We start from the raw sequence: 23,709 nt of genomic DNA, 5'->3' as shown, positions 1-23,709 counted from the left end.
TACAAGTAGAAATGTGTATAATGCTCGACGTTATTACGCTGCTCGTTGAATTACGTGAATCACGATAATAGATAAAGACGTTCCATCCATGGTCGGAAAGTCTTGGCGTAAATCATAATTCATGGGAATAATGTGAAAATGCTCGTACACTCTAATACCTTCTCTAAAATAGCACCAACTCGTGGTAATATTTATTCCTGCTTTTACGTACGGAAAAGGCAAATAACTCAGCCGAACGTTAAAAACACCATTTTGAGCGGGAACACGCCGCAATATAGCGAGCGGCAAAGTGAAACGATCCAACTCGTGAGGAGAGTAAAATCAATGCGGGACGTTTTCGCACAGGTACACTCGATACCTATTCTCTTCTCCTATTCCCAAGGGGAAAGACTGACTTGAAAAGTACTCGAATCTGGGAATCGGAGACACTGCGAAGCGATTCCACGGTACGGAATTGTGTCAAAGTTCCCGACGTACAGCCACGAGAGCGTCCTCCGCATAGGCTCTCGACCTTTTCGAGGTAATCTTAGACGCTCCCAAGTCGGAGAGCACACATTTGCTTAACCTCGTCGTCTTAGACGTTCTGGATCACTCTGGCCAACTCCGCTCGCGACTCTCAGAGGAACTTCGGCACCGGCATTCAGGGTACCCAGTCGTGCTGCAAGGAGGAGCAGCTGTTATGGTCGAAATCACTTTCCCCCCTCTCCTCGTTCTCGTTCTCTGCGCTATGCACCACCACCACTACCACCATCATCCTACTTCGCAGCTTCTATTTCACTGCCCTCCCGCGAGCCTCGATTACACCCACCTCGAGAGCCGAACGAACCAGACTCCTCCTCGTAGAGCTTCTCCTATAGGCGAGCCCTCGGGAATTTACGCGCCCCCGGCGATATCCGAAATACCGTCGCAATAATCCTCCCTTTCGATTTAACCTCTTGCACTTCGCTCGAATCCACGTCGAACCGTTATGACCCACCGCCGTCCTACGCTGCGGGAATTAGGACACCCCTGTCCACAACGTAATCCTCCCCGGAAAGGAGCGAGCGAGCGAGTTAACGTGGTTCACCGAGATCTGTATCGAGTGACTTCATAAAGCCAAAACCGAGGAAGATTCAGCAATGAGAGTTTGTTGCTTTGCTGGGATTAGAATTATTTATAATACCAATAATATTAGCATCAGTTAATCTGGAATTTAATCGAGTTTATGTCTACTTCTTGATTTTACAATAGAGTGAACGTTAAATATTTAAGTCTTTTAACTGCAAATGTTTTCTATATATTTGAAAATCTTTTATACGTGATATAAACACATTTGCATCTGCACGAAGTTTGTATCCGTTTTTAATACAGATTGTCAATACGAATATAGAGGAAAAACGAAAAGAGCTTCGAGCCACGATACGTGTATGCACGTTACTAATCAGGTAAAGTATCGCCGTTTCCTCCAGCGTGGCTACTAGGAGCCGTTTATTTGTATTCCCAGAATAATCGTTGGCACTTTAGTGCTCGTAAGCGACTTGTTTACTCGTTAATGCCGGCTATCGCGGCTTCGTTACCGCCGGAAAAAAATAGAGGTAAAAATTTGGTATCCTCGTAGATTGTGTTACTTTGTAATGCAAATGTTCATTGATCGGATGGAGGTCGTCGTTCGGTAAAAAATATCGATTCGGATTGGCGATTACAAAATAATCTTGGCTGGTTTATTTCTTTATTTCAACCTAGTTTATCACGTCGATTTTAGAATTTTGAGAGGAGAACGAGCGAGACAACAGAGAGAGAAACATCTCGCTGGAAACATCCTCGTACATTTAACTCATATATTATTCGCATACTCAACCTTAATGGCAGTTACTTATTTAAACCGTCAAAGGGGTTTACTTTCACGAGATAACAAATAATTAGCGTAATGTTGATGCGCCGCGGAATCACAATGATGGAAATGGGCAAAAAAAGACCGCAAAAAAAGACCGTTCTAATATTTGTAGACTGAAGCTTGCTCTTTACCCGTTTGGACAGAACAATGGTCTGAAAGGATAAAAAGTTTCGCGAAAAAACCCAACGTGAAATCTAGCTTTACTTTACACATCGCTGGTGTGTACTTCGTCTCTCATGCATCTTTTCGAAATATGGTGAACATTAAAATTTCACGTCGTACAAATATAATTGGGCGTCAAAAGTGGTACGTTTAAAAAAAATTAATTTTTTATTTGTTTTTGTGCTCGTCAAACGCACCGTAAATTCGCATAAGAGTTCGTTTATGATATCAAAATGTATCTACGCGTGGTATAGTTCGAGTATAATGCATCCATTTCCGACTGTAGCCGAAGAATTTTTGTTCGTACCACTTTTTGACGTGAAATAGCTCCGATGCTGAATAGGCGCGCGGGAAAAATGTGGATGGATGAGCAAAGTGGCGTTTAAAATTGATTTCATCGCGATTCAAATATGTTCCGAGGGCTGATCCGTGCAGATATAAGGACGCGTTATAGAAATTCCTCTCCTTCACGGAGAACAGGGGAGAAGTTTCTCACCGATTTTCGTGGGTTTTCCAAGGACGGAGGAATCGAAGAATTGATCAACCGCGGCTTTTTATTTGATGCCGGAAATCTTTTATATTGGTCGTGGAATGTTTTTATAGTAGGTGTCAGAGGCTATGGAGTATGGGTCGAAGGGTGAGTGTTCCTTTCTCCTATAGTTCCGAGCCTCTCGTCGCCGTCGTCGACAAAAGAGGGAGAGAGAGAGATAGATAGAGAGAGAGAGAGAGAGAGGAGGGAGGGAAAGAGGTGACGAGAGCAATCCCCCGAAGTGTTCGTTACGTACCGGCCGAAATCGGAGATAACGGGTCGTCGAGTGCGCCACCAACTCTAGAGCGATTCCGAAGTTAGAGAGGTATCAGATGTTCTCGATCGTTATTCCGTCAAGATTTCCTCTTTTGCGTGTAGAGAACGCGAAATTTCAATATGCCTGATCTAATTCGGGCCATTTAAAACTTAGAAATGGCGTGTAAATTATTCAAATTCTCTCTCTCTCTCACTCACTCACTCACTCACTCGATGCATAAGTGGTATAGAAGAGATTATAATTATAACGATAATTTTATGTAGTAAAATAGAACGAGATGATGTAATTAGCGTAGAAGCATAATGTAGAAATTATATTGCATCAATTAACGTTATTACAATTAATTAATAGCGCACTGTTCTTTTTTTATATTAACAATATGAAATATTCATCAAAATATAATACTTCTCGTGAGGAGCTCTTCTACTTGTCGTTCGAAATACGCTGAAATATATTCCCTTCCGCATACAGTACATGCAGAAATATGTTTTTGTTACATTTGGTTAGAAATCAATTAAATAAAATGCATGCTAAACGGCTTTTTGATAACCACCATACATCACGGCCAAAAATATTATTTTTGATTTTTTGCAGATTTATTGAAATATTTTTGCGCACAGCGCGTTTTATTTTTACGAAGGTTAGACTTGTTTCATGGTACTTTTATGTAAAAAAATGGTCACAAGGGCGTGAAAAAATGTTCGCGCGCTCCGCGTGTCTCTACCCGTCGGCAGTACTATCTCGCATTTATTAGAGTTTGACTGCAGATAGTAAATCGATACCCGGTGCATTCCGCGGCAAATTCCGAAGCAACGGAATTGCATGGTTACGTCTTGGCTAGTCATGGACACCGGGTTGCGGTATTTCGAGTTTCCAAAGGCTGTCATTATGACAGCGCGAAGTGACGTGGAAGATCTATGGAGAGAATGTCCATTTAATATCCAATAAATATCCCCCCCGGTATTTCCAGGCCGGCCTGAGCCCGACATCATCAATAGACGAAAACGTCAAATTCATTATACAGAAGATCCCCCTTGTTGTAATCGCACTTTCCCTTAACGACGTGAAGATACGCCGTTGTCATGACGACGTTGTAATTATCTGCATTTCCATTGTCCCATTTATTTAATGACATTGATACGTACAAAGAGGATATCGAGCTCATTACGAATCCGTGAAGATGCAAACAAATGATGTTTTATCAATATTATACCGCTGTCAATAAACCACGTCAAGCTGCTGCGTAATATCCTCTCTTGCGAAATAAATCTGTTCGTTTTCATGAAACAAATTCGAAACGAAACAAGATTCGTCCGCGTATAAAGCGCCACTAAAACCGCAATACGAGAACGCGAATGCAGATTATATCAATTCATAATACGTATAGCAATTATCGTTTTCGCATTTTTGTCGATGAAAATGGCATACGAGACGGCGATAAGTATAGTGAAAAGGCGCGGGGAGCAAGAGGCAGGCGGTGCTTGGCAGCCACTTGTATGTATGCACGCGCGTTATGGGACACCATAATCCGGGCTCCTGTTCCAGAGAGGATTCCTTATCCCGCGTTCCTTCGCGGCTCTAACCGTCCTCGTAACGATAATGAGTGGCTCATGTCGTCGTGCCCCGTTATCGCGTATACAAATAATCGCATTAGCGATATTCGGGGGATGCGAAGAGCGCGCGGAGGTGTAATCAATGGCTATAAAAAAGAAATAAAATCTACCCCCCGTTCCTGTTCGTTGTAATCGGGAGAATATAAATGTTAATGCAGAACAAGCGGGGATTTATTTTAGCCTTTGGCTCGCCCATTATCGAACCGGTAGTCCGCGAAATTTTCACTTCGGCCTTCAGTAACATTCGGCATTCGCGATCTTGTTACATTGTAATTAATCGACGTAGTAATCACGTCAGGCATGATGAAACAAATATTAGAACGATGCATCACGTATGAATACATGAATGCACTCACGAACGCATACTGCACGCGCGATATGTTCTCGTATTTTCGAGATTTTCAATCGCGCCAATCGCCAGTCCCGCATGTCCGTACATCTAATATGTATATGTTAATGTTACGTATGTATTACTTTACGCTCTCGATTATTACTAATGGCCGCAGCCGGCAGTTGAAGGCTGATTTTATCGGTTATTGAACCTTCGTGTGTAACGCATGGAAGTGATACAGTCGTTTTTTCGACGATCATCCGACGCGGTGGTTGCGCCTCGCGTTCAAAAGTACGCTCGTACATTTAACGATTGGCCACGCGAGTAGACGGGCATCTCGATAATCGCGACGACGCGGAAAATGAAATAATTTTACGTCAATCAGCGACGTTTCGCGCGAGGTAAATAAGTAGATGGAACGTTTTTTTTTTCGGGCGGAAATTGCGAAACTTTTTCAACGGTGGCAAAAATCTATCAGCGTGCTTGTGGAACCCCTCCGAAGGCCCCCGCGGGAGGCGACGTGTAAACGCGCGCGGTTGAGAAGTTTGCATCCAGCGAAGGGAGAAGATGCTGGGGTAGACGGATGCTTCCGGCGGTGGCGTCGGACGAGAGCTAACGGCCGAAGAAACCGAGCGAAGGCTCTACCCTCGTAAGACACTGTTTCTCATCCGTATCCCAGCGCCAGTTGGCGCATGCATCATCCCGCGGCATTTTCCACCACGTTATTCCATTCCGGAGGCGTAAGCCGCATTCTCCGCTTTACGTTGCAGAAATATCGGCGGAACGTGGGCCAAACCCAGGCCGTGCTGCCAAACGTCTCTCGGACAACCCCGGCGACATACCCGCATTACGGTATTTGCGGTCTTTTCAGCGTCAATGCGATCGATAATAATTAGACCCAAGATATATGCTGCGGCCTCGTGACGCGAATGTTGCTCTTTCTCGAAACTGAAAAGAAATTGATAGCGGCCTTTTTTGAACCCCTGCAGAGCAGGGATTGAGGCCAAGTATTTCGGTGCGCGTTATCTTTGGCGTTGTAGTTAAAGATATAGCGAGCAGATGTAGCCTCGGACGATGTTTGTGTTAATATTGAGTATATTCTATAAATTGTATCTCTGCGGTGACCGAAATGAAGAGAAAAAGAGAATGTTTAGCCATTTTAAAAGACGGGACGCGTCTCGAAAACTGCTACACGCTTTCTTACTTATAACGCTGCCACCGCATCAAGAGGAGGGGAATAATCGGGAATTCCATTCGCGGGCATAAATTCTTTATCCTGGGATAAAGTCGAGATACCGGTCCCGCGTCTCCCGGATACGCGCGCAAGAAGTAACACAACAGCGCCAAATAAAAATGAATGGTCCATTAGCGATTTTTCGCCAACCGCTGGCGCTGTTCTTACCGGCAAATTTTTCGATACCCTCTCCCTCGGCCGCGCCCGCACCCGCGCCCGCGCTTTCGGCATCATCGATGCCCGAACCATTCATCTTCGAGACGCTACTTTTCCTCGCTTTTATCCCTCGTCCCTCTCGGCCCCCGCCTGCGGAAGGAAGGTCCGAGGATGGGGAATGAAGGCGTGATAGATGGCATTAGAGTTACACAATCAACCGACCCCACCGCTCCCGACTACCGACCGCAACGAACTCCGGGGGCGGCGAACACGGCGGCCCCGTTAATCGCCAAAGTCTAAACTGATATTGATATACAGAAGCGGTGAAAAATGTAATTAAACCGCCGACACCGGCAGACCTTTTTACATCGTCCCCCTCTCTTTCGCGTGCCTCGTTCGTCGCTCCACCAACACCGTCCACGAACTTTCCGACGCAAAACTCGTGAATTGTGACGCACTCTCCGCGACATTCGTGCGTTTATTCCGTTTTCGCAGAGGTTACAACGGATTTCGCGTCGCGCTTTTGTGAAACGTATAGGCCCATGAAATGTAACGCAATTTAATCTGTCGCGATTAAATTTGCGCAATGTAACTTCCACCGCGACGAGATTAATTGGATCACAATAAGCGAATGGCATTGCCAGCTCGAATCGGCTCTCGAACAAGACGAATACTTTTATTCTTCCATTTTCGATCATTAACTCGCTTAATTGCGCAAGCAGATAATTAATAAAATAAGTGGTTATTTTGGTTCCCTTGTTAAAGCAGATATTGGAATAGCTAGGTGAAACGAGAATGTTTAGAGTATAATTTAATGCCGTAAAATATATTTGCTTGCCCGTGTACTGTTATGATTAAAATACAATGGAAAACACTGGGTCGTGTTTCGGTTACGTATATATTAAAAACGACATGTGTAAACATTTATATGCATCGGAAGTAATTACTTTTTGAAATCGGATTATTTTTCCGCGAAGCATATGCATATCTTTCTTGTACAACTTTATACATATGTAAAATAATTAAAATGTTCACAAACATTACGTAATCCACTTTTGCCAAAAATGAGTTACGTTAAAATGACGAAAAGGATAATATCGAATATTTTTCCATACATATATACGCTGATATACAGACACTATACGTATGCATAAAAACTGTACATCCGTATTATTCATTTAGTTTGATGAATAATTCAAAGAAATTTTTAGTAGAGTATGAATATCCGCTATCTTATCCGCTATCTTTGTATGTCTGCTGAAAGACAGATTGGAAAGTAAAAGCTAGAAAAGAATGTTATTCTTGCAGCTATTACATACTTTTGAACATGTATTCTCATAAAGGTATAGACCCTTGGCTCGATAATTCTCGAATGTAAGCAAATTACACCCCTTTAACGTGTCTAAAGAGTAAGATTAACGTGCAAAAGTTACCGCTGACTGCATTCTATGGCCGATGTAATAACTCATTCCTATCTTCTTGGCGGACTTAATCACTTTAGACCCACCTGGCATTCTCGCTGGATGTAATATTTATACAAGCTAGTGCGTTAATTGCGCCGAATCAAGAGCAGCGGGATTTAACCCCCGGTAGAGAAGGCTACGCGGGGCTCAAAGATTGTTAATTTGGGAAATCCGTTGAATTTTGGTAGCTGCGCGCAATCAAAGCAAAGCAATTAGCGCGTAAGACCGCACGAGAGATTTTGCTGAACACCTTTGGAATATCGCGCAAATCGTCATCTTACACATTTCGTATCGCTGGGGAATTTGGCGCGCGATATGAGGGATCGAAACCGAGATTAAAGGAATATCGCGTCCTATGTGTACCGTGACGGAAGGACGGGAGCTAAAATCAAATTGAGATTTGCTCGTCGAAAATTTCTAAAGATACGAGGAATCGCGAGGGCGTAAACGAATAAACCTCTTTTGAACGTAATACTCTTGGAAACGCGAAACCGGAAATCGAATTACTTATTTCATAGGCGCGCTCGCGCTCGCGCACGTGCAAGCCTGTTATACACGCACGCTGTGGACTCGTATATATTCGTACATTATAGCATGAATAAGTAATCGCAGCTTTGAAAGCCATTACTGTAGAGGCCACGTCGTTTATTCACCAACTTTAATAATATCAAACAACACCCGACACTTGGTATTGAAATTTTTAAGATCACGCCGTCTTCAAATATCAGACGCAGTCGATGCAGTTAAAATATTCACGTATCCCAAAGACATCTGCGATTTTTCGTGGCCGTCACTGAAATTACTACCGCCAAATTTTAGATCCGTCCTTTTGCAGAAGCTATGCCGAGCGCTCGATAATCCGATACCACGGAAATACAAGATATAAGAAAGCAATGCCGTGTTTTATACAAATAGTCCGTTTGATCACGCGCAAATCTAGATAGCTTAGTACATTTTATGAATGTTCTGTGTCAGCGTCAGGTATATCTTTGTGAGAGTATTTTTTATAAATGATCGTTTTTTATCAATCTTTGCAACAAAAGTTATAAAATTATCGGACCATGATTTTGCCTGTAATAAACATAATATTCCATTTGCAATGTGTTAAAGCATTTATCTGAACAAATTTATTCATACGAATGATATTATATCAATATAATATAATATAAATGAATAAACTCTCATATAAATAAACGCGTTAATCACAAATGGTACATTATGGTTGTTGCGGACAAAATCATGCTCTGATAATTCTACAGTTTCCGTCGTGAAGGCTGATAATTAACAGTTTAAAAACAACACTAATATTTAATGCTATGTGAAATATTCATAGAACATTGCGCGTTATCTAGGAATACAAACTTTTAAATTTCAGTTATAAGTAACTTCGAAGACATATACATGTATGAAGCAACTTATAATACATAATAATTATTAATTCAATTTCTTATAAAGACTTGACACAAACCTTTCTTTATGAAAAAAAGTACATCGAAACCGAGTGAACTTAAAGATCATCCGTTTCTGAATGTGTGACTGTGGACTGAGGTGGTTCAAGCATTTTTTACAGCATTGGAACGCCGATTGGAACGATATGATTTTATATTACTCTGTAGCCCTACATAGTCGCGTACACCCCGATATGGTACGCATATTTCCAGCGCACGCGACTGCCTAATAAAGCTTTACTTGCCGGCGTTCTACTTTATTTACAGCGGGCACCGCACAGAGCAACACGACGTCGGCGGCGGCACCGCCAACAGCGTAAATATCAGCCGGCATTATTAATATCCCGAGGTAATTTCGCGTAATTGAAAATACCTAAGGAGGGTGGCACCAGCATTTTCACCAGCTCGCTTTCTTCCCCCCCGGTCGCGCTCTTTATCGTTCTTCCTCGCGTGCCTTCTCTTCTTTCCTCTTCTCTTTCTTTTTTTCCTCTATCTACATTTTCACGGCTTTGAATTGAACGACTCGCCTTTCTTTCCCGACTCCCCGTTCGCGTACGGGGAATCGATGAAAAAAGCGCGCGACAATATCGTTTTCCATGTAGCAGTTCGGTTTTCCAGCATACGCGCGGCGCCCGCAACGTTTGTACCGTTGTTTTATTTTCCGCGGGAATCGGTGTAAACGAATTATGCGCGTGCAGCAGCATACGGATGCGAATTAGCGAGACATCTTATATATCATGGGCGGGCGTAATTCACTTACGCGGATTTCTGTAAAAAGGTTAAACCATTGTGCATATAATGAGAGAAGCGCTGCAATAATACGCTTGCGAGCAAAAGGGATTTGTTGTCATGAAAAATGTAATGTTCGCCCCGCGCTTTATTCAGACGCGTTTTATGTGTAATTTTCTTCAAGAAAAACACCAGTTAAAGCTCTCGCTAAGCGTCAAGCGCAATTTTCAGGCTCTGCTGCGCGCAGTTCAGGAGAAACGACGGAAGCTGCGGGCACTTTGTTGTCGAAGAGTTAATATGCAAAGCGCATTTTAATGACATTAAAAACTTGCCGATGGAAGAGCGTATACTTTTATGCAAATACGCTTTAACACGTAAACCGATCGTAATCAATGTTACAACTACCGCCGCCGACGAAGCTACGTAAATCTGTGTACAGATTATATATGTGCGCGTAAATGGAAAAAAGGTTTTGGTTTAAAACGTCGGGTTCCTCCACGATCGACGAGCTGGCGCCGGCGATGAGACAGCTTCATTTTTAACAAGCTAGCTCGTTAACCTACCGAATTGCGAAACAGCGAACGTCACGTTGACTCGTGAACTTAATTTGTTATTCATAACAAATGGCGCCACGCTACACTTTTAAATACAGCGTTTGCCAAGGAATGTGAGTGGACGTGTTTTAAGAATTTTCATTATTCACGCGAGCGAACCGATGGATCTTGCTCATTCAGCATTGCTATCATTACTGATACATTGTGTCTTTCGACATAAAAATAAATATACGAGAATCTCTCCGTACAAAGAGAGATTCTCGTCGAGCGGAAATTATCGCGAAATACGACGCAATCCGTACGCTTTGCTCTGCTGAAAACGAGATGTTCCAATGAGATGAAGCGTAATTTCATACTCGCTGGAAAATGTCCAGCACTGCATTCTGTACACATATTTGTCGAAAGATAAATTATACCGTCGTTTATATGTACATATGTGTTTAAATTGGCGTAACACGCTGTTTCAACAATCACAAAGTTATGACAAACGTATTAAAAACGTATTATATCTACGTATGTGAGTAATGTTCGATCGTGACAGACTCGCGAATAGATTCCGCGACCTTGTGGCCGGATCCTGCTTCGAGCGGAACCGCTCGATGACGCGCGTTAAATGAGTGATAAATCGCGTCCCCCCTGATATAAGCTTTTCGTGTAGAAGCACATGATTTCGCAGTGACTGTATTTTCCCCATGATGCATTGAGAAAGCTCGACGCGTCGCGAATGATCGACCGACCGAGGAATCCGGGTCGCGAGGTCCCCGGCTGCAAATTTCTCTGCCTCTTTTCCCTTCACCCTGCACCTTTCACCCTCCCGATGTGCTTTCGCTCTCTCTTTCGTGCGCTCTCCCTCTTCACCTATTTACTTTGCGCTTTATCTCGTTACGCTTCGTATTCACTGTCGCCCGAGCGAAGCAAAATATGTGCGTCTTTTTATCGGCTTTAAATCCCCTCGCATTAAAGTCACGTAAAGCGCAAGAAGAGGGAGTATATACGCGCATCCTCTTAAATGTCTATTGAATATCAAGTGATCACACAGCTATTACGTTTCATGGATATTTTGTCGCTAACGAACGCTGCGTGCGATTCGAATTTAGAGAATTAGGATGTGGAGTGCTCCAATTTCGCCAATTAGAGATTAACAGTTTGATAGGAGTAGGCGTAAGTGACACATCGCATTATGGGTATCGCAACGTCATAGAAAATGCAGGAGGATGCCAAGCCTTCTCCGGCTTGGGATCAGAGAAGTCGTCGTTCAATTAATTAATTACTCAATAATTAATTCGTCCCGCGGGAAATCATCGTACTTGGTAAAGCAACGAATCGAAACGCGCGCGCCGAGTAATTTCGCAAGGAGCTTCGTTCTCCGTGTCCCTCTACCTTAATGCCGCGGCAGTGCACAAGCGTTCGTTCTATCTTCGTCCTCAAGAAGCGAATTTATTCAGTTTGCAACTTCGCCTAAGTGCTCTACATTTTAATAGATAATTACTGGATAGAAATTCGAATTGCTCTTTGGCAAATGCGGAGTGTAGCGCGCGGCAGACCCCGCTCTCTGTGTACACAGATATTTATTTGCGCTTCAACTGTTGCGGAGCTGATTGATGGAACTCCGACGTTGCATATTACGATATTGATTACGTGGAATCAATATCAGAACTTTATTAAGGCCAGATTGCGTATTAGATTTAATTTATTGCTTTACTTTTTTCAACGAAGATAGCACAAATTATTTTATTTTACGAGCACGTTGATACTGAAAAACGAAAAACAAGAAATACAGCACCAAATGTTCTAGAGGCAACCTCTCTACGTAATCCAAAATGCAAACTTATTCAAAATTCCAAAATAATCTTGTTTAAAATTATCTGATTTGAGCGTTTGTAAATAATTACATCAAATCTTGTTGTCTGCCGGGACGCAGACCGCGGTATCGATAGATTGATCTCTTGAATTGATCGAAACGTTTCAATTTCGGCCATTTACCAATTGTCCAGTGATCTAAACTATACAGTCGCCATCCTGGATATCGCGTAGCGAGCAATAGAGAATGGCGGAGCGTGTTCGTTCGTTATCCCGTTTTTCTCCCTATTTCGCGCGTCGGATCACCGGATAGAAATTCGAACCGCTCCTGGTGCCGGCGAATGATTTTTGCAAAATCATTGTGCCGTGCAGAGCCATCCTTTGTCGCGCTGCTGCGGTGGCGTAGGAGCCACCCGGGCGTTTTCAGTGGTTCGCTTTCCGGGCGTCAAAGAGCGATTCTCCGCCGGGCGCAGGGATTTATTTTGCAACAGTTACATGCATCCTTCCTCGCGATTGGGGCGTGGTGCTGCTCCTCGACGAGTCGAATCGGGCGCCTGCGCTTTTATCGATCCCGCCACTCAATTTTGCAGATTTGTTATTATTACCGGCTCGTTCAAACATTTACGCCCGCAAATGCTCAGATTACACAACAATTGCGCGCCGGTGAATTATTAAATCTCGCATGCGTATATCAGCCGGACGTGATATTTTGATTGACGTAGGACACACTAATCTTCGTCACTTAATGCTAATCGGTTTGCGTCCGATCAGGTAATAAAATTATTTCTGAGGCTCATTATCTCGCTCGCTGTTTAATCGTTGTTACTTCCCACAAAATGGTAAATGCGTTATATGAGAATATTAAAATTAACTTTAAATGACTGCAATTGCGAACTCAGGATGATTAATGATGATTATATATTCTTATGTAAATCCGGATAACTGTCGAAGGGAGGAAGAGGATGTGACGCAAGCGTCGTTATTCATTACGTTTCTTAACGAGGTAACCGATATTTAAGTTTCGCTTCCTGACTTAATGATCCAGAATGTCGATGGAATATCGGAGACTAATTAGGATAGAGTGATATTTTCGGTTTTCTTAATGGGACACGGTGATATTTTTACTCCGGCTACGAGAGCGAATCGATGATCTAACGAATGAGATTGTAGTTCTAAAGCCGACGTCGCTAATGATTGGACGTATCTTATATATCTTCTCGCGAACTTTCAGGGCCGCCAAGAATGACGTGCTCGGTATACCGAGGCGGCCGGCAAATAAATGCGCGAGAGAGTCCTCCGCCAAGGAGTTATTATGTCGCTGTCAGCGGTCGCGCGCATCTTGCGAGCTGTCGATCGATTAATAAAAATGGTAATCAGTCTCGTTAAAAGTTGGCAAATAATCCAAGTCAACTCGTCGTATCCCAGCTTAGACTTGCGAGATGGGGATAAAAAAGGAGTGAAAAACTCACATAAACCGTCACGGGGTCAGTCGCGATAAAAAAAAGCGTCGAAAGATTAATTGGTAAAATTTCACGCGTATGGACGTTGCAATTGGCCGACCCTTTCGCAGTGTAATTTCACATGGCGAAAATATTTACGAACAATTTGAAATTTGTTTAACTGAAAAACAGCAAAATTTCAGCAGGAGTAAAATTTTTATTTTTGCTTCTTTTACTGTTATTTAAAAAAATTTTATTGCCGCTTTTCCCCGGTGTATTTTATGTGGGAAATAAATCTCCTCAAATATTTGCGTTGTTTATATAATTATAGTTATAATTTGCTAATAACTAATATCGTAGTTAATTTAATCTGTTTGAACATAAAATATATTGCCGTACATATAAATGGTACTCTGACGCCGATTATCAAATTCATCATTGGTTCATCATCAAATCTCTCCATTTCAATAACCGTTTAGCGATTAGTTCCATATTTCGTACGGTCACGTGTATAGACATTCTCATTTTGCGTGTCTCTTCGGTTACAAACTTTATATTAAATTGTAGCTACAAATAAAGCGAGTTATCGTTATTTGTTGCAAACAGATGATTTGCAAAATTACAAGTCCTTTCATGTTTAAAACTGAATTTTAAATTGCCACATTTTAAATTAACTCGTAACGTCTTTATACACTATGTAATCATATAGTACACATGTATAAAAATGTGACTACATAAATATCATTATCCGTGCAACAATTGGAAAAACGGGAAACCGGAAACTGGAAACCTCCGGTTTTAATGGATGTCGTTTCGGGGCAAACCCTATCGTTAAATATTGAGCTGGACGCGATAAACACGGACACGCGTGGAGCTGGGTTACGCGTGCACGCGTATAATGTGTGTAAATAATCAGATATTTCAACAATTCCCCTCTGCCTACCGTCACGCCTCGTCATCGGGCCCCCGAGCGATACCGTTGTTGATGTGGATAATCAACCGGTTGACTCTTTAATGAGCGCTCGTCACTTCGGAAAACACCGCGGAACGTTCGTTCGTGATTACATTATCATCGGGTCTTCTTTCCGCTCTCTCGATCACTTTGAATTCGCAGACTTTGATTCTACGCTTTCTCGCAGAAGTTTCGATATCGAGTATCTTCGGCCGATGTTATCCCATCGTTCTCCGTCAGTCTCGTCAGCATCGCTGGGTTATTTTGCTGAATATCGAATATTCGAGCGCCGTCGACTTTTATTAAGTTTTGAATGCAGCGTCGCGTTCGACGGATGTTATTACCGCTAATGAGCATTACATAGAAACGCGCGCAGGTAGATAGAGATATATTCTTTTGCCGAGATACGTGCGAGTGCTGGATTACTATGCGGATGGTACTGTGCGGTCGTTTTCACCACCGGATGGGGTGTGCTCGTACAATAAAAACAAGGGCAAGCGGAATAAACGGCAATCCCCCTACGCGGCAAACGACAAACGATACGCCGCGATAAGAACCGAGAATGAACGCGTCGCTCGATGCTCAATGGAAAAAAAAATTATGGACATTTTTGTCCGCCAATGGCATGTTGAGTGTGTCGTAACGAGCGTACTTATGGGCTAAGAATGCCCCCATTGTTGCGCCGCATTCGCGTGTAAAAAAACAATTGCGAGGTCGGACCTGTGTTAATCCCCTTCGACACGCGATTGTCGATTCCTTCGATGCTCTCGACTGACTTCTCGTTGCTGTCGCAGCCGCGGGATTTTCGCGATTCCTCACGCCGGCGCCGCCGCGCGGCCTCGATTACGCATGTACATACCGCATTAAGTATTCCGTGTACGTTCCTCTCGATCGCGTTAAAATACTAGAAAATGCGCGATATCGCCCGAATGCTGCGCCACGCGCGCTCGAACAGTATTAGATTCCATTTTGATGCATATTACACGACGAGTTTGGCGCACGTGGTGCGGCGCGGTTGCGGAGAATAGGAATCGTGGTCGACCGGGAAACGGCAGCGCGAAGCGCATCGAAGCCTATGTATGGCGGATCTAATGCGTATTCCCGTTGACAGCCCGGGCTCGTCAAAGGGCGCGATCACCCTCGTTGTTGTCGGTTGGACGTGGCGGTCTATTATGCCGTTGTCCGACGTTCCGCGTCCCGTTGCGTCGGAAGGGTCGACAACGACGGCGGTGAATGTCTTTGCCGTGTACATCCGGATAAAGTAACAAAAGAGATCATGGAAAGAAGAAGAAGAAGAAGAAGAAGAAAAGGAAGACGAGGAAGAGAGCGGGTGGACGGCTCGGCGGCGCGACGGGGAAAGGGAGGAGAAACTGAACGTGACGATTTTCGTCGGCGCTTTCACGCGCGCGGACGTGTAGGCATCGAATCGGCTGAAAGGAATCCTCGTCACTGTCCACTTTTCATCGTTTTCTCGTCTTTCATCATGCCGTCGTTCGTTTCGACGTGCCCTGTTTCCACGGGATCGTCGAAAAAGAGCAAACAGACGCACCCGGCAGATGAAATCCTCGCGCCGGATATTGATACGATCGAAAAATTCGCCGTCCATCTCGTTCCGCGACGTTCCAAGCGGCGACGATGACAAAGGACGAAGACATATTTGAGAGATTCCTATCGCTAATCAAAAATTTCCATTACCTTCAAAAAGTCTGTCACCCTTCGCGTAAAAATCTGTAATCGTGAGAAAGCGCGCGTATCTTCTATGAAGTGTACCCTTAAAGGATGATAAGGATGAAATATATATAAAACGACCGCACGATGTTCGTATTTCGTTCGCCGCAATGCTTCGCTTTTATGGGGCACAGAGGGAGTAACAACACCCGATTACTTTTGTCGCCTTAAACCTGAATAATCGCCCCGATCGTAAAGTTAAATTGCACCGTCGTGCGCGCGGTATTTTCGCTTTACGCAAATTTAGATTCGCTTTACCACGTTATCGTTTAGGCAAATACGTCAAAATGGTAAACGGTGAATGCGATCATTGCAACCTCGGGGGTCCTTCGCCATTCCGGTTTTCCCCCGACGTGATTGTCTCACAGGGCTGGTTTAATTAGGAAACGGACTAGGGTTTCTGCCGGACGTTTACTCAACGCCGAGCTACGACAAAGCCGAAAACAATTGGTGCCAATGTCCTTCGAGCCCGCAGGCTTTGCTCGAGAAATTAATCGAGCGCCGCGCCAAGGCAAACAGCCGAGCTTCGCGTTTACTCGCGCCTGCTGCCCGCCCGAATCGCGGTTGCTGCTGGACATTGAGAGGGAGAGAGAGAGAGGGAGAGGGAATGAGAGAGAGAGAAGGGGGAGCAGAGAGGTGGAGAGAGAGGCAGAATATCCACGACGACGGTTGCGCTGCAACAATGCGGCCCGGCGACTCGATGCATCGAGATTCCAATTGGCTGCCAGATAGCAATTCGTTTAGTCGGCCACTGCACCACGACCGATTATCGCACACGCATTGAGCCGGATCGAACAAAAAGTGCTTGCGCTTTTCGGATATTTCAACTTTCGCGTGGCGCGCCCGAAACCGGAAAATTTCGTTGTTTGGTTGTCAAACGACGAAACATTCTGTTGCAAATTCTTTTGCCGCTGACAGCTATATAAAGTTGAAATCGACGAGTAGCAAAGTCGTCGCGCAATTTAGTCAGCTTGTTAAAATAGTATGTAGCTGTGAAGTGGCGCAACATAGACGTTAAGAGTAAGAGAGCGAGAGAAAGAGAGAGAGAGAGAGAGAGAGAGATCGTTTGAGAGGGTTAATTAGCTCTCGCTATAATCCCGATGGTTTCGGATCACATGTGCGTGGCTTAATGCACGTTTATTGCATGCAGCTGGAGCTTGCGTGCGCTCTCGTTGCGTTTATCCCCTTTTCCACCCTCTTCTCGCTTCTCGCGTATCAGCGGCTCCCCCCCTACCACCCGTAACTCGCATTCCGCCGTCCGCATATTGCAATCCCTCGTATCCCCGAAAACATTCAATCGGACGTTTTCGCTTTATCCCGGAATTTGCCGATTAATGGCTAATTAATAATATGTCACAACGGAGGGCGATCCAGTAAAATATCGGCCAATCCGTTCGTAATTCGCCTTGACTCGAATCATTTATATATCCTCGATGATCGATGATACCGACCGTACGTAATGCTCGACGCAACTGATTCCGACGCTTGAAAGAGTTCGCGTTACGCGAACTGGTACATTCCGCTTTAAGTTATCGGAATTGGCTGCTTCAGAATTCTGACGTCCGATAGGGGCTTTCCATTCTTCATTCCTCGCGTGTGTGTGCGTACACGCCCGCACACGTCGGTACGAGTTATCCTAGTCTTTAGGCACTCCTTCGGTGATGAAACCATCATTCCTCATTTCGTGCCGTGCAATGCCATTTATGCGAGAATTCTACTTTTGTCGATTCGTGCATCACCATTTTACGCAAAATAATCGAGAATTATTACGATTATCGGTGGTTCACTTGACCTCGAGTTTCCGCGACATTTCCATCACACGATTAATTATTTCATTAATATTTACAGATTATTATAAATTATATTATATTAGATATACGCGCGTACATGACGCACGTTCCTTTTCACAATCGAGAACGAAAACACGCTGATTAAATCACGCTGTCGGGATTAAACTCGTCGGTGACATTCAATTCGATTTTTAAGCTCTCGATTCGCGAGGAAGAATATGACCGTCCGTCTAAATATTATTTCGGGCTTGTTTTTGCGGTGAAAAATAATTTACCTATCTGCGCCGTCACTTCCGAGGGAAGTCGAGCTAAATACACTTGTCGTTAAAAACGAGCCGTAATGGAAACGTGCGCTTGAATTGTTACAGGGCCACGCGGGTGCAGTTTGTCGTTACAGTTACGCGGCTTGCTCTCGAGTCATTGCAGCTTTGTCCCGATATTACTTTCGCTCGTTTTGCCGTTATGATCCTTTCGTGGAGAGGACGGGAACTTTCGTCTCCACCAAGTGCAATCTAGTGGCGAGAAAGGAGCGGCCTGATATGAAATGTGTCATGTAAAGTACAAGTCTCGGGACATTTGCGCTCAACGTGCTTCCCTTCTTGAAATTTTCTGCGGAATTTAATTCGCAGGTATACTATAGGCAGGTATACTATAGAGCCACTGCGAGCTATTCATATGTGTGCTTAATCGCTCATTACTTTACGATCTTCGATCGAAAATGCGACGCGATGCGCCAATGCTCACGATATCTTTTATATTATTTAATATTATTCCGTGTGTTACGAGTCACATTTATATTTTCTATTTATCCTTGCATTTAGAAGATAGAGCCTAATTAATCGTTAGCTGTCCCACGGTCTGTCAGATCGGCGATTCGAAATTTACTTATCGCGTTTCTACAAGCGAATAGAACTCACACAAATGCATCGCATAATTCGGAAGAAGAATTTGCGATACTCTTCACGCTGCCGCTAATTACTCTAATTAATGAGCAGCGAGCAATCTTCCTGAAACATCCAAGTGAAACCGGCTGGAAACAATGTTCGACGGGCGCCGTGCGGCGCGGCGGAGCGAGCGCGGTAAGATTTCTGAACACGATCTTCTCTATCTTTCTCGTCGATATCTCGTCGGGAATCGTTAGATAGCGACGACAACTAAGTTACCGCTGCGAGCGTTATCACGGCCAATTGTGCGGAAATACCTCCGATCGTACGTTACCGACATTGACGTGTACGCGCGTACGCGCCTCGTTCTCACCTCTCTCGCGGTTCTCCTTCCGGTCCCCTTTCACCGCTATTTTCTTTCCCGCTTCTTCTTCTCCTTCCTCCTCTTCCCAGTTACTCCCATAGTCGCTGAGACGTTCGACAAGATGTTCTTGAAAGGCTCCATCTCAGCTCGGTAAGAGCCGCGCATCGGAAAAAGAGCTGCTTACCGCTCTTCCACCCTCAGTGGAAACTGGAAACTATAGTAAACCAGTGATAGAAACGAGAAATCCTATAAGCTTCCCTTTACCATGGCAACGCAATTGCAGATATAAAGGGCGTGACGTGCGAAACAGCACCCTTTTGTTTTGATTTTTTTAACGTCATATCGCGGTTAGCCCTCCCTTTTTCATGCTCCTGTTGTTATTTATTCAAAAAGAGAACGGTTGCGCACTATCGACGATGGATAATAATAACGCACGGTTTTTCTTTTTTTATTATTCTTACGACGAGACCGTGGCAATTCAATCATAATTCGTTTGATATCCGTCAACCTACTTTTCATGTGAAATTCCACGTATTTCTGCTTCTCTCTCATTTGTATATACAGAGTCGTACATCTATGTGTTGTTTTGTAGAGCGATTAGACTAATTAGGAGACCAGGCGCAGGACTAGTCTTGGACATCGAGATTACGAGATCTCCCGCTTTACGTAATTTAAATGGATCTCGTGTAGCGTATATATTCGGGTAGTGGAGGCGGTGGCATTTCAAGCAGATTATAATGTTTTTTGTCTTTCTTGTTTTTTCCTTTTACGTGACACGGTGTTCACGTACGTGAAACGTTTCACCAACGTTTAGCGGTCTATTTTAGTATAAACGAAAAATTGAGTTGAACTCTCGGCGAGTTATATGTCAAAGTTGACGTCAAATTGAAAATAACGTGGCTGGTTGAATTTGATTTACCAGCACATTCATTATTTCGATGATTCTTTCAATGTTTCCCTCTCAGAGTGAAAAAGAACTTGTATACAAAGTACATTATTATTAAGATATGTTTCAAACCTTTACATATTCTCATTTTAATTCTCGATTTGCATAACAGAGATTTGTGGCAATATTCCTAACTCGTTATTGTTGTCAAAGAAAATTTGTATGTTCGTCGAAAGCATTTTACCTACAATTAGAAGAATATACTAAAATAGAAATAGAGTAAAATAGAATCAAAACTATTTTTCAACGGCAGACGAGTGTTATAATTAGTAAACTATAAATAAGCGTATCGAAACTAACTATCGATTGTAGCAGTTTGAATTGATGATTTTTTTATATTTAGAACCTTTCACAGAAGGCAAGAAAGAAAGTAATTGTAAAACAGCACAGAATCTGCAAAAAATGCAATTAAAAGTAGTAAATCTCTATTATCATATTGCTTATACGTATGTAGGTACATATATGTATACTATGTATATATATATCTTAATCGACGTCAGAATAATTGCACATTTTCTCTGGAAAATGAAGTTAGGGATTTCATTATCTAAAGTACAGATAAAGCGGACTGACAGCCTTTATCCACGGATGCTATCTCGCGTTCTTTTGATTGACAGTACGTGCGCCGGGGGTACCTATCGCGGGCATCGTCGACCGGGGGGGGGGGGGGGCACGGGCAACGGGGATACTCAGTGGGGCCCCCGGCCAGCCGTTGCGCCGCGCCGCCGGGTGGACGTCGCCGCTCCCTAGGCAGCGGGGTGGGGGGAGAGAGAGACGAGATGCCGCGCCGGCGGGCGTCGCGACGCTGCTCGGTAGCGCCACGAACTAAAAGTCCGGGCGCCACCGCGCGCCAGTGCCGAGCCCGCGATCGTGGCGAACGTACGCGTGTCTCGTGCGTGCCGTGTATATAACGCGCGCGCGGTGTTGTAACACGGTCCTCGGGTTCTCATCGCGTATCGCGAGCGAGCGGAGCGAGCGATCGATCGATCGATCTCTCGCGGCGGAATTGTTCGGCCGGCGAAATCGTAAACGCGCGCGCGGCAAAAAAAGGTTTTCGTCCCCGTCGCCCCTCTTGCACCGTCCCCGCGGACGACCGCCTCGGGAAACCGCTACGGTAAACCGCTCCAGGATTTGCAAGGTGGTCGGTGTCGAATTTTAAAAGCGGGATCGCCCGCCACCGCGGGGAGTCCCGGGGTCTCGAGGCGTCTTTCTCTCGCCGGGGCCACGTCGTTCCCTTCTTCCCTGCTCCTTCTCCTCCTCTCCCCGACCCCTATCCATCGTCGACGATGAAAAGTCGTGTTCTGACTTTTCTCCGTCGGCTGCATCCCCTTCTCTCTCTCTCGGCCCACCTTTTACCCAGCGCCGCTGTAAATCACGAAAGGTCGATAGTCACGGTGTGACGTGATTCCCGGTGCGTCGCGGGGATTTTTCCAGCCGAGATTCCGAGATTATTGCATCTCCCTTCGTCCCGCTCTCTCTTTCTCGCTTTTTCGATTCTTATTCGACGACGATCCGCCCGCGTATCGGATTGGAGCAGTCGCGCGGCGGCGTCGCACAGTGGCTTAACGAGTTCCGCGGCTTTTTATCGGCCGGCCGTTCGGTGATTGGAATCCGCGTCCCGGCCTGTCCCGGCTGCCCCCGGCCGGGATTCTCGTCGTTTTCGTCGGCGAAACGATCGGCGTCGATGTCGCTTCCACCGCCGGTCTGGAAGAACGACGGGAGGTGCCGACAGGTGTTTTTGCTAAGTAAACATGGCACAACTGGCTGAATGATAGATGAAGCACGTAGCCTCGTGAATGGGGGCTCGCGGGGGTCTTCTAACGAGCGGTACCCGTCCGATATCGATGAGACTTCCCAATTTTCTTCACGACGGAGCAATACGGTCTTCCAAATCGCTAGATACAGCGGACTCGCAGAGGAGAATCCCTTCAAGACGCGAATCCAAGAGCGAGGACTTGAATCGACTACTTTTTAGAGTTCCGATTATCAATTCCTGTTCAACGGAAAGTCAGTGCAAGAATTGAAAGTTACGTGTTTTAAATGGACCATTCGACCGCTTCATTGGCCTAATCGCGGAATTTCGACCATCATTTTTATTAATTTCACTTTTCGTCCTCGTTTAAAGCGTCCTTTCCGCGATAATTACGCGGGTGCTATTTTTGATACTCGTTTGATTAATCCAGCCCGCGTCAAACACCGTTTCACAAACATTTCCGGGCTGCGTTTGTCGCTAGGTTTTGGTGTCCCGCGGCGTGCAGTTTACAAAAATTCAGTCAACGAAAATTTGTATTTCGAAGCTCCGCAAAAGCGTTCGCATGCCGAACCTCGCGGGTACGATAGGTATTCTCGTTAGTGTCGCGAACGCATTTTCCCCCCGCCGATATACGCGTTTAGTTAATCGTAACGCGAATCCCCGCGTGCGGAGGCTGATGAGCGCGTTTTAACGAGCGTTTTCAGTTAACGCGACGGCGACGTTCCCCGTGACCCTCCGATCCGATGCACGGGAACACACGTACCCCGCGTGTCTGCGTCGAGTTGATTCCCCCAGCTCCAGCTCCCAGCTTCTAACCGTGAAACGGATAGTTAACGATTTTTCTCCCCCGGCTCTTTCGCCGACAAATTGGAGCTGGCGTGTCGCGAGACCTTCCGAGGCGAGGCGAAGGCGCTACAATGAAACGTTATCGTTAGCAACGGCTCCTTCCTCGTGCGGCGAACATTGCTCCGGGCGATGGAGCGCGAAGCTATCCGCTTTTCAAACGTGGAACAAAACGCAAAAAAAAAATGAAAACTGACGAACTGACGAGTTCGAAAACCGTGAGGAAACGAGGCGGTAGAAAGGAATCGACGTTTCTCGCGGAAACGTCAATTAACGCGCGATACAAAAAAAAAGGGAAAGAGAAAGAGAGGAAAGAATGCAATCTCATCTCTTGCCGCAAGGTCAGTGAGATTACTTATCGGCCCGCCAGGACTTTTAACTTCTGCGAAAACCGATAAATTCATTGGATCCTACTTTCCAACGGGTATACGCATCCCCCACCCACGGTTCGTCGGCACAAGTTTTAAACTAGTAAAACTCTCCCGGCCTAAAACGTGAGGAGACGTATAAGTAAATTCGATTTAATAGCGTAAGTTGGACCATATATCACGATTAAAGCGGAACCGACTTCCATCGGACTTTTCGTCGAAGAAAAACAACTCGTACGATGTATCGAGGAAACCGAGATCGAAATTGTGAATGGTATCATCGTCGTGTGAGATTCATCGAGGTCAATTCATCTTTCGTGGTATTTTTTACGGGACAGTCATTATCTTTATTAATATTATTGCATTCGAGTATTTTTAAAGGCATTTTACTTATACTTTTACGTTAGAGTCAACTACGAGGAAGTCATATATCAGAGAGAGAGAGAGAGAGAGATGTTAGATTCTCCCGTGGA

At 44.7% G+C, this 23,709-nt stretch overlaps 2 protein-coding genes across 5 annotated transcripts in view; one reads left to right on the top strand and one right to left on the bottom strand.

The window, feature by feature from the left end:
* Positions 1-23,709, bottom strand: part of LOC139768413 (uncharacterized) — a 370,378-nt gene that overhangs the window by 6,124 nt on the left and 340,545 nt on the right. The window lies entirely within an intron of this gene.
* Positions 21,139-23,709, top strand: part of LOC139768408 (synaptogenesis protein syg-1) — a 268,779-nt gene continuing 266,208 nt past the window's right edge. For 3 of the 4 annotated variants that reach the window (XM_071698556.1, XM_071698555.1, XM_071698553.1), the window contains exon 1: positions 21,139-21,413. The gene's annotated coding sequence lies outside the window, so the exon portion shown is untranslated. The remainder of the gene's footprint in view (positions 21,414-23,709) is intronic. The other variant, XM_071698554.1, reaches the window with a different exon arrangement.

This window comes from Temnothorax nylanderi, unplaced genomic scaffold, assembly GCF_030848795.1.
Source record: "Temnothorax nylanderi isolate EJ_2023f unplaced genomic scaffold, tnyl_v1.0 TNYL_tig0016_pilon, whole genome shotgun sequence".
Taxonomy (NCBI): domain Eukaryota; kingdom Metazoa; phylum Arthropoda; class Insecta; order Hymenoptera; family Formicidae; genus Temnothorax; species Temnothorax nylanderi.
This window is presented reverse-complemented; position numbering and strand designations above follow the sequence as displayed.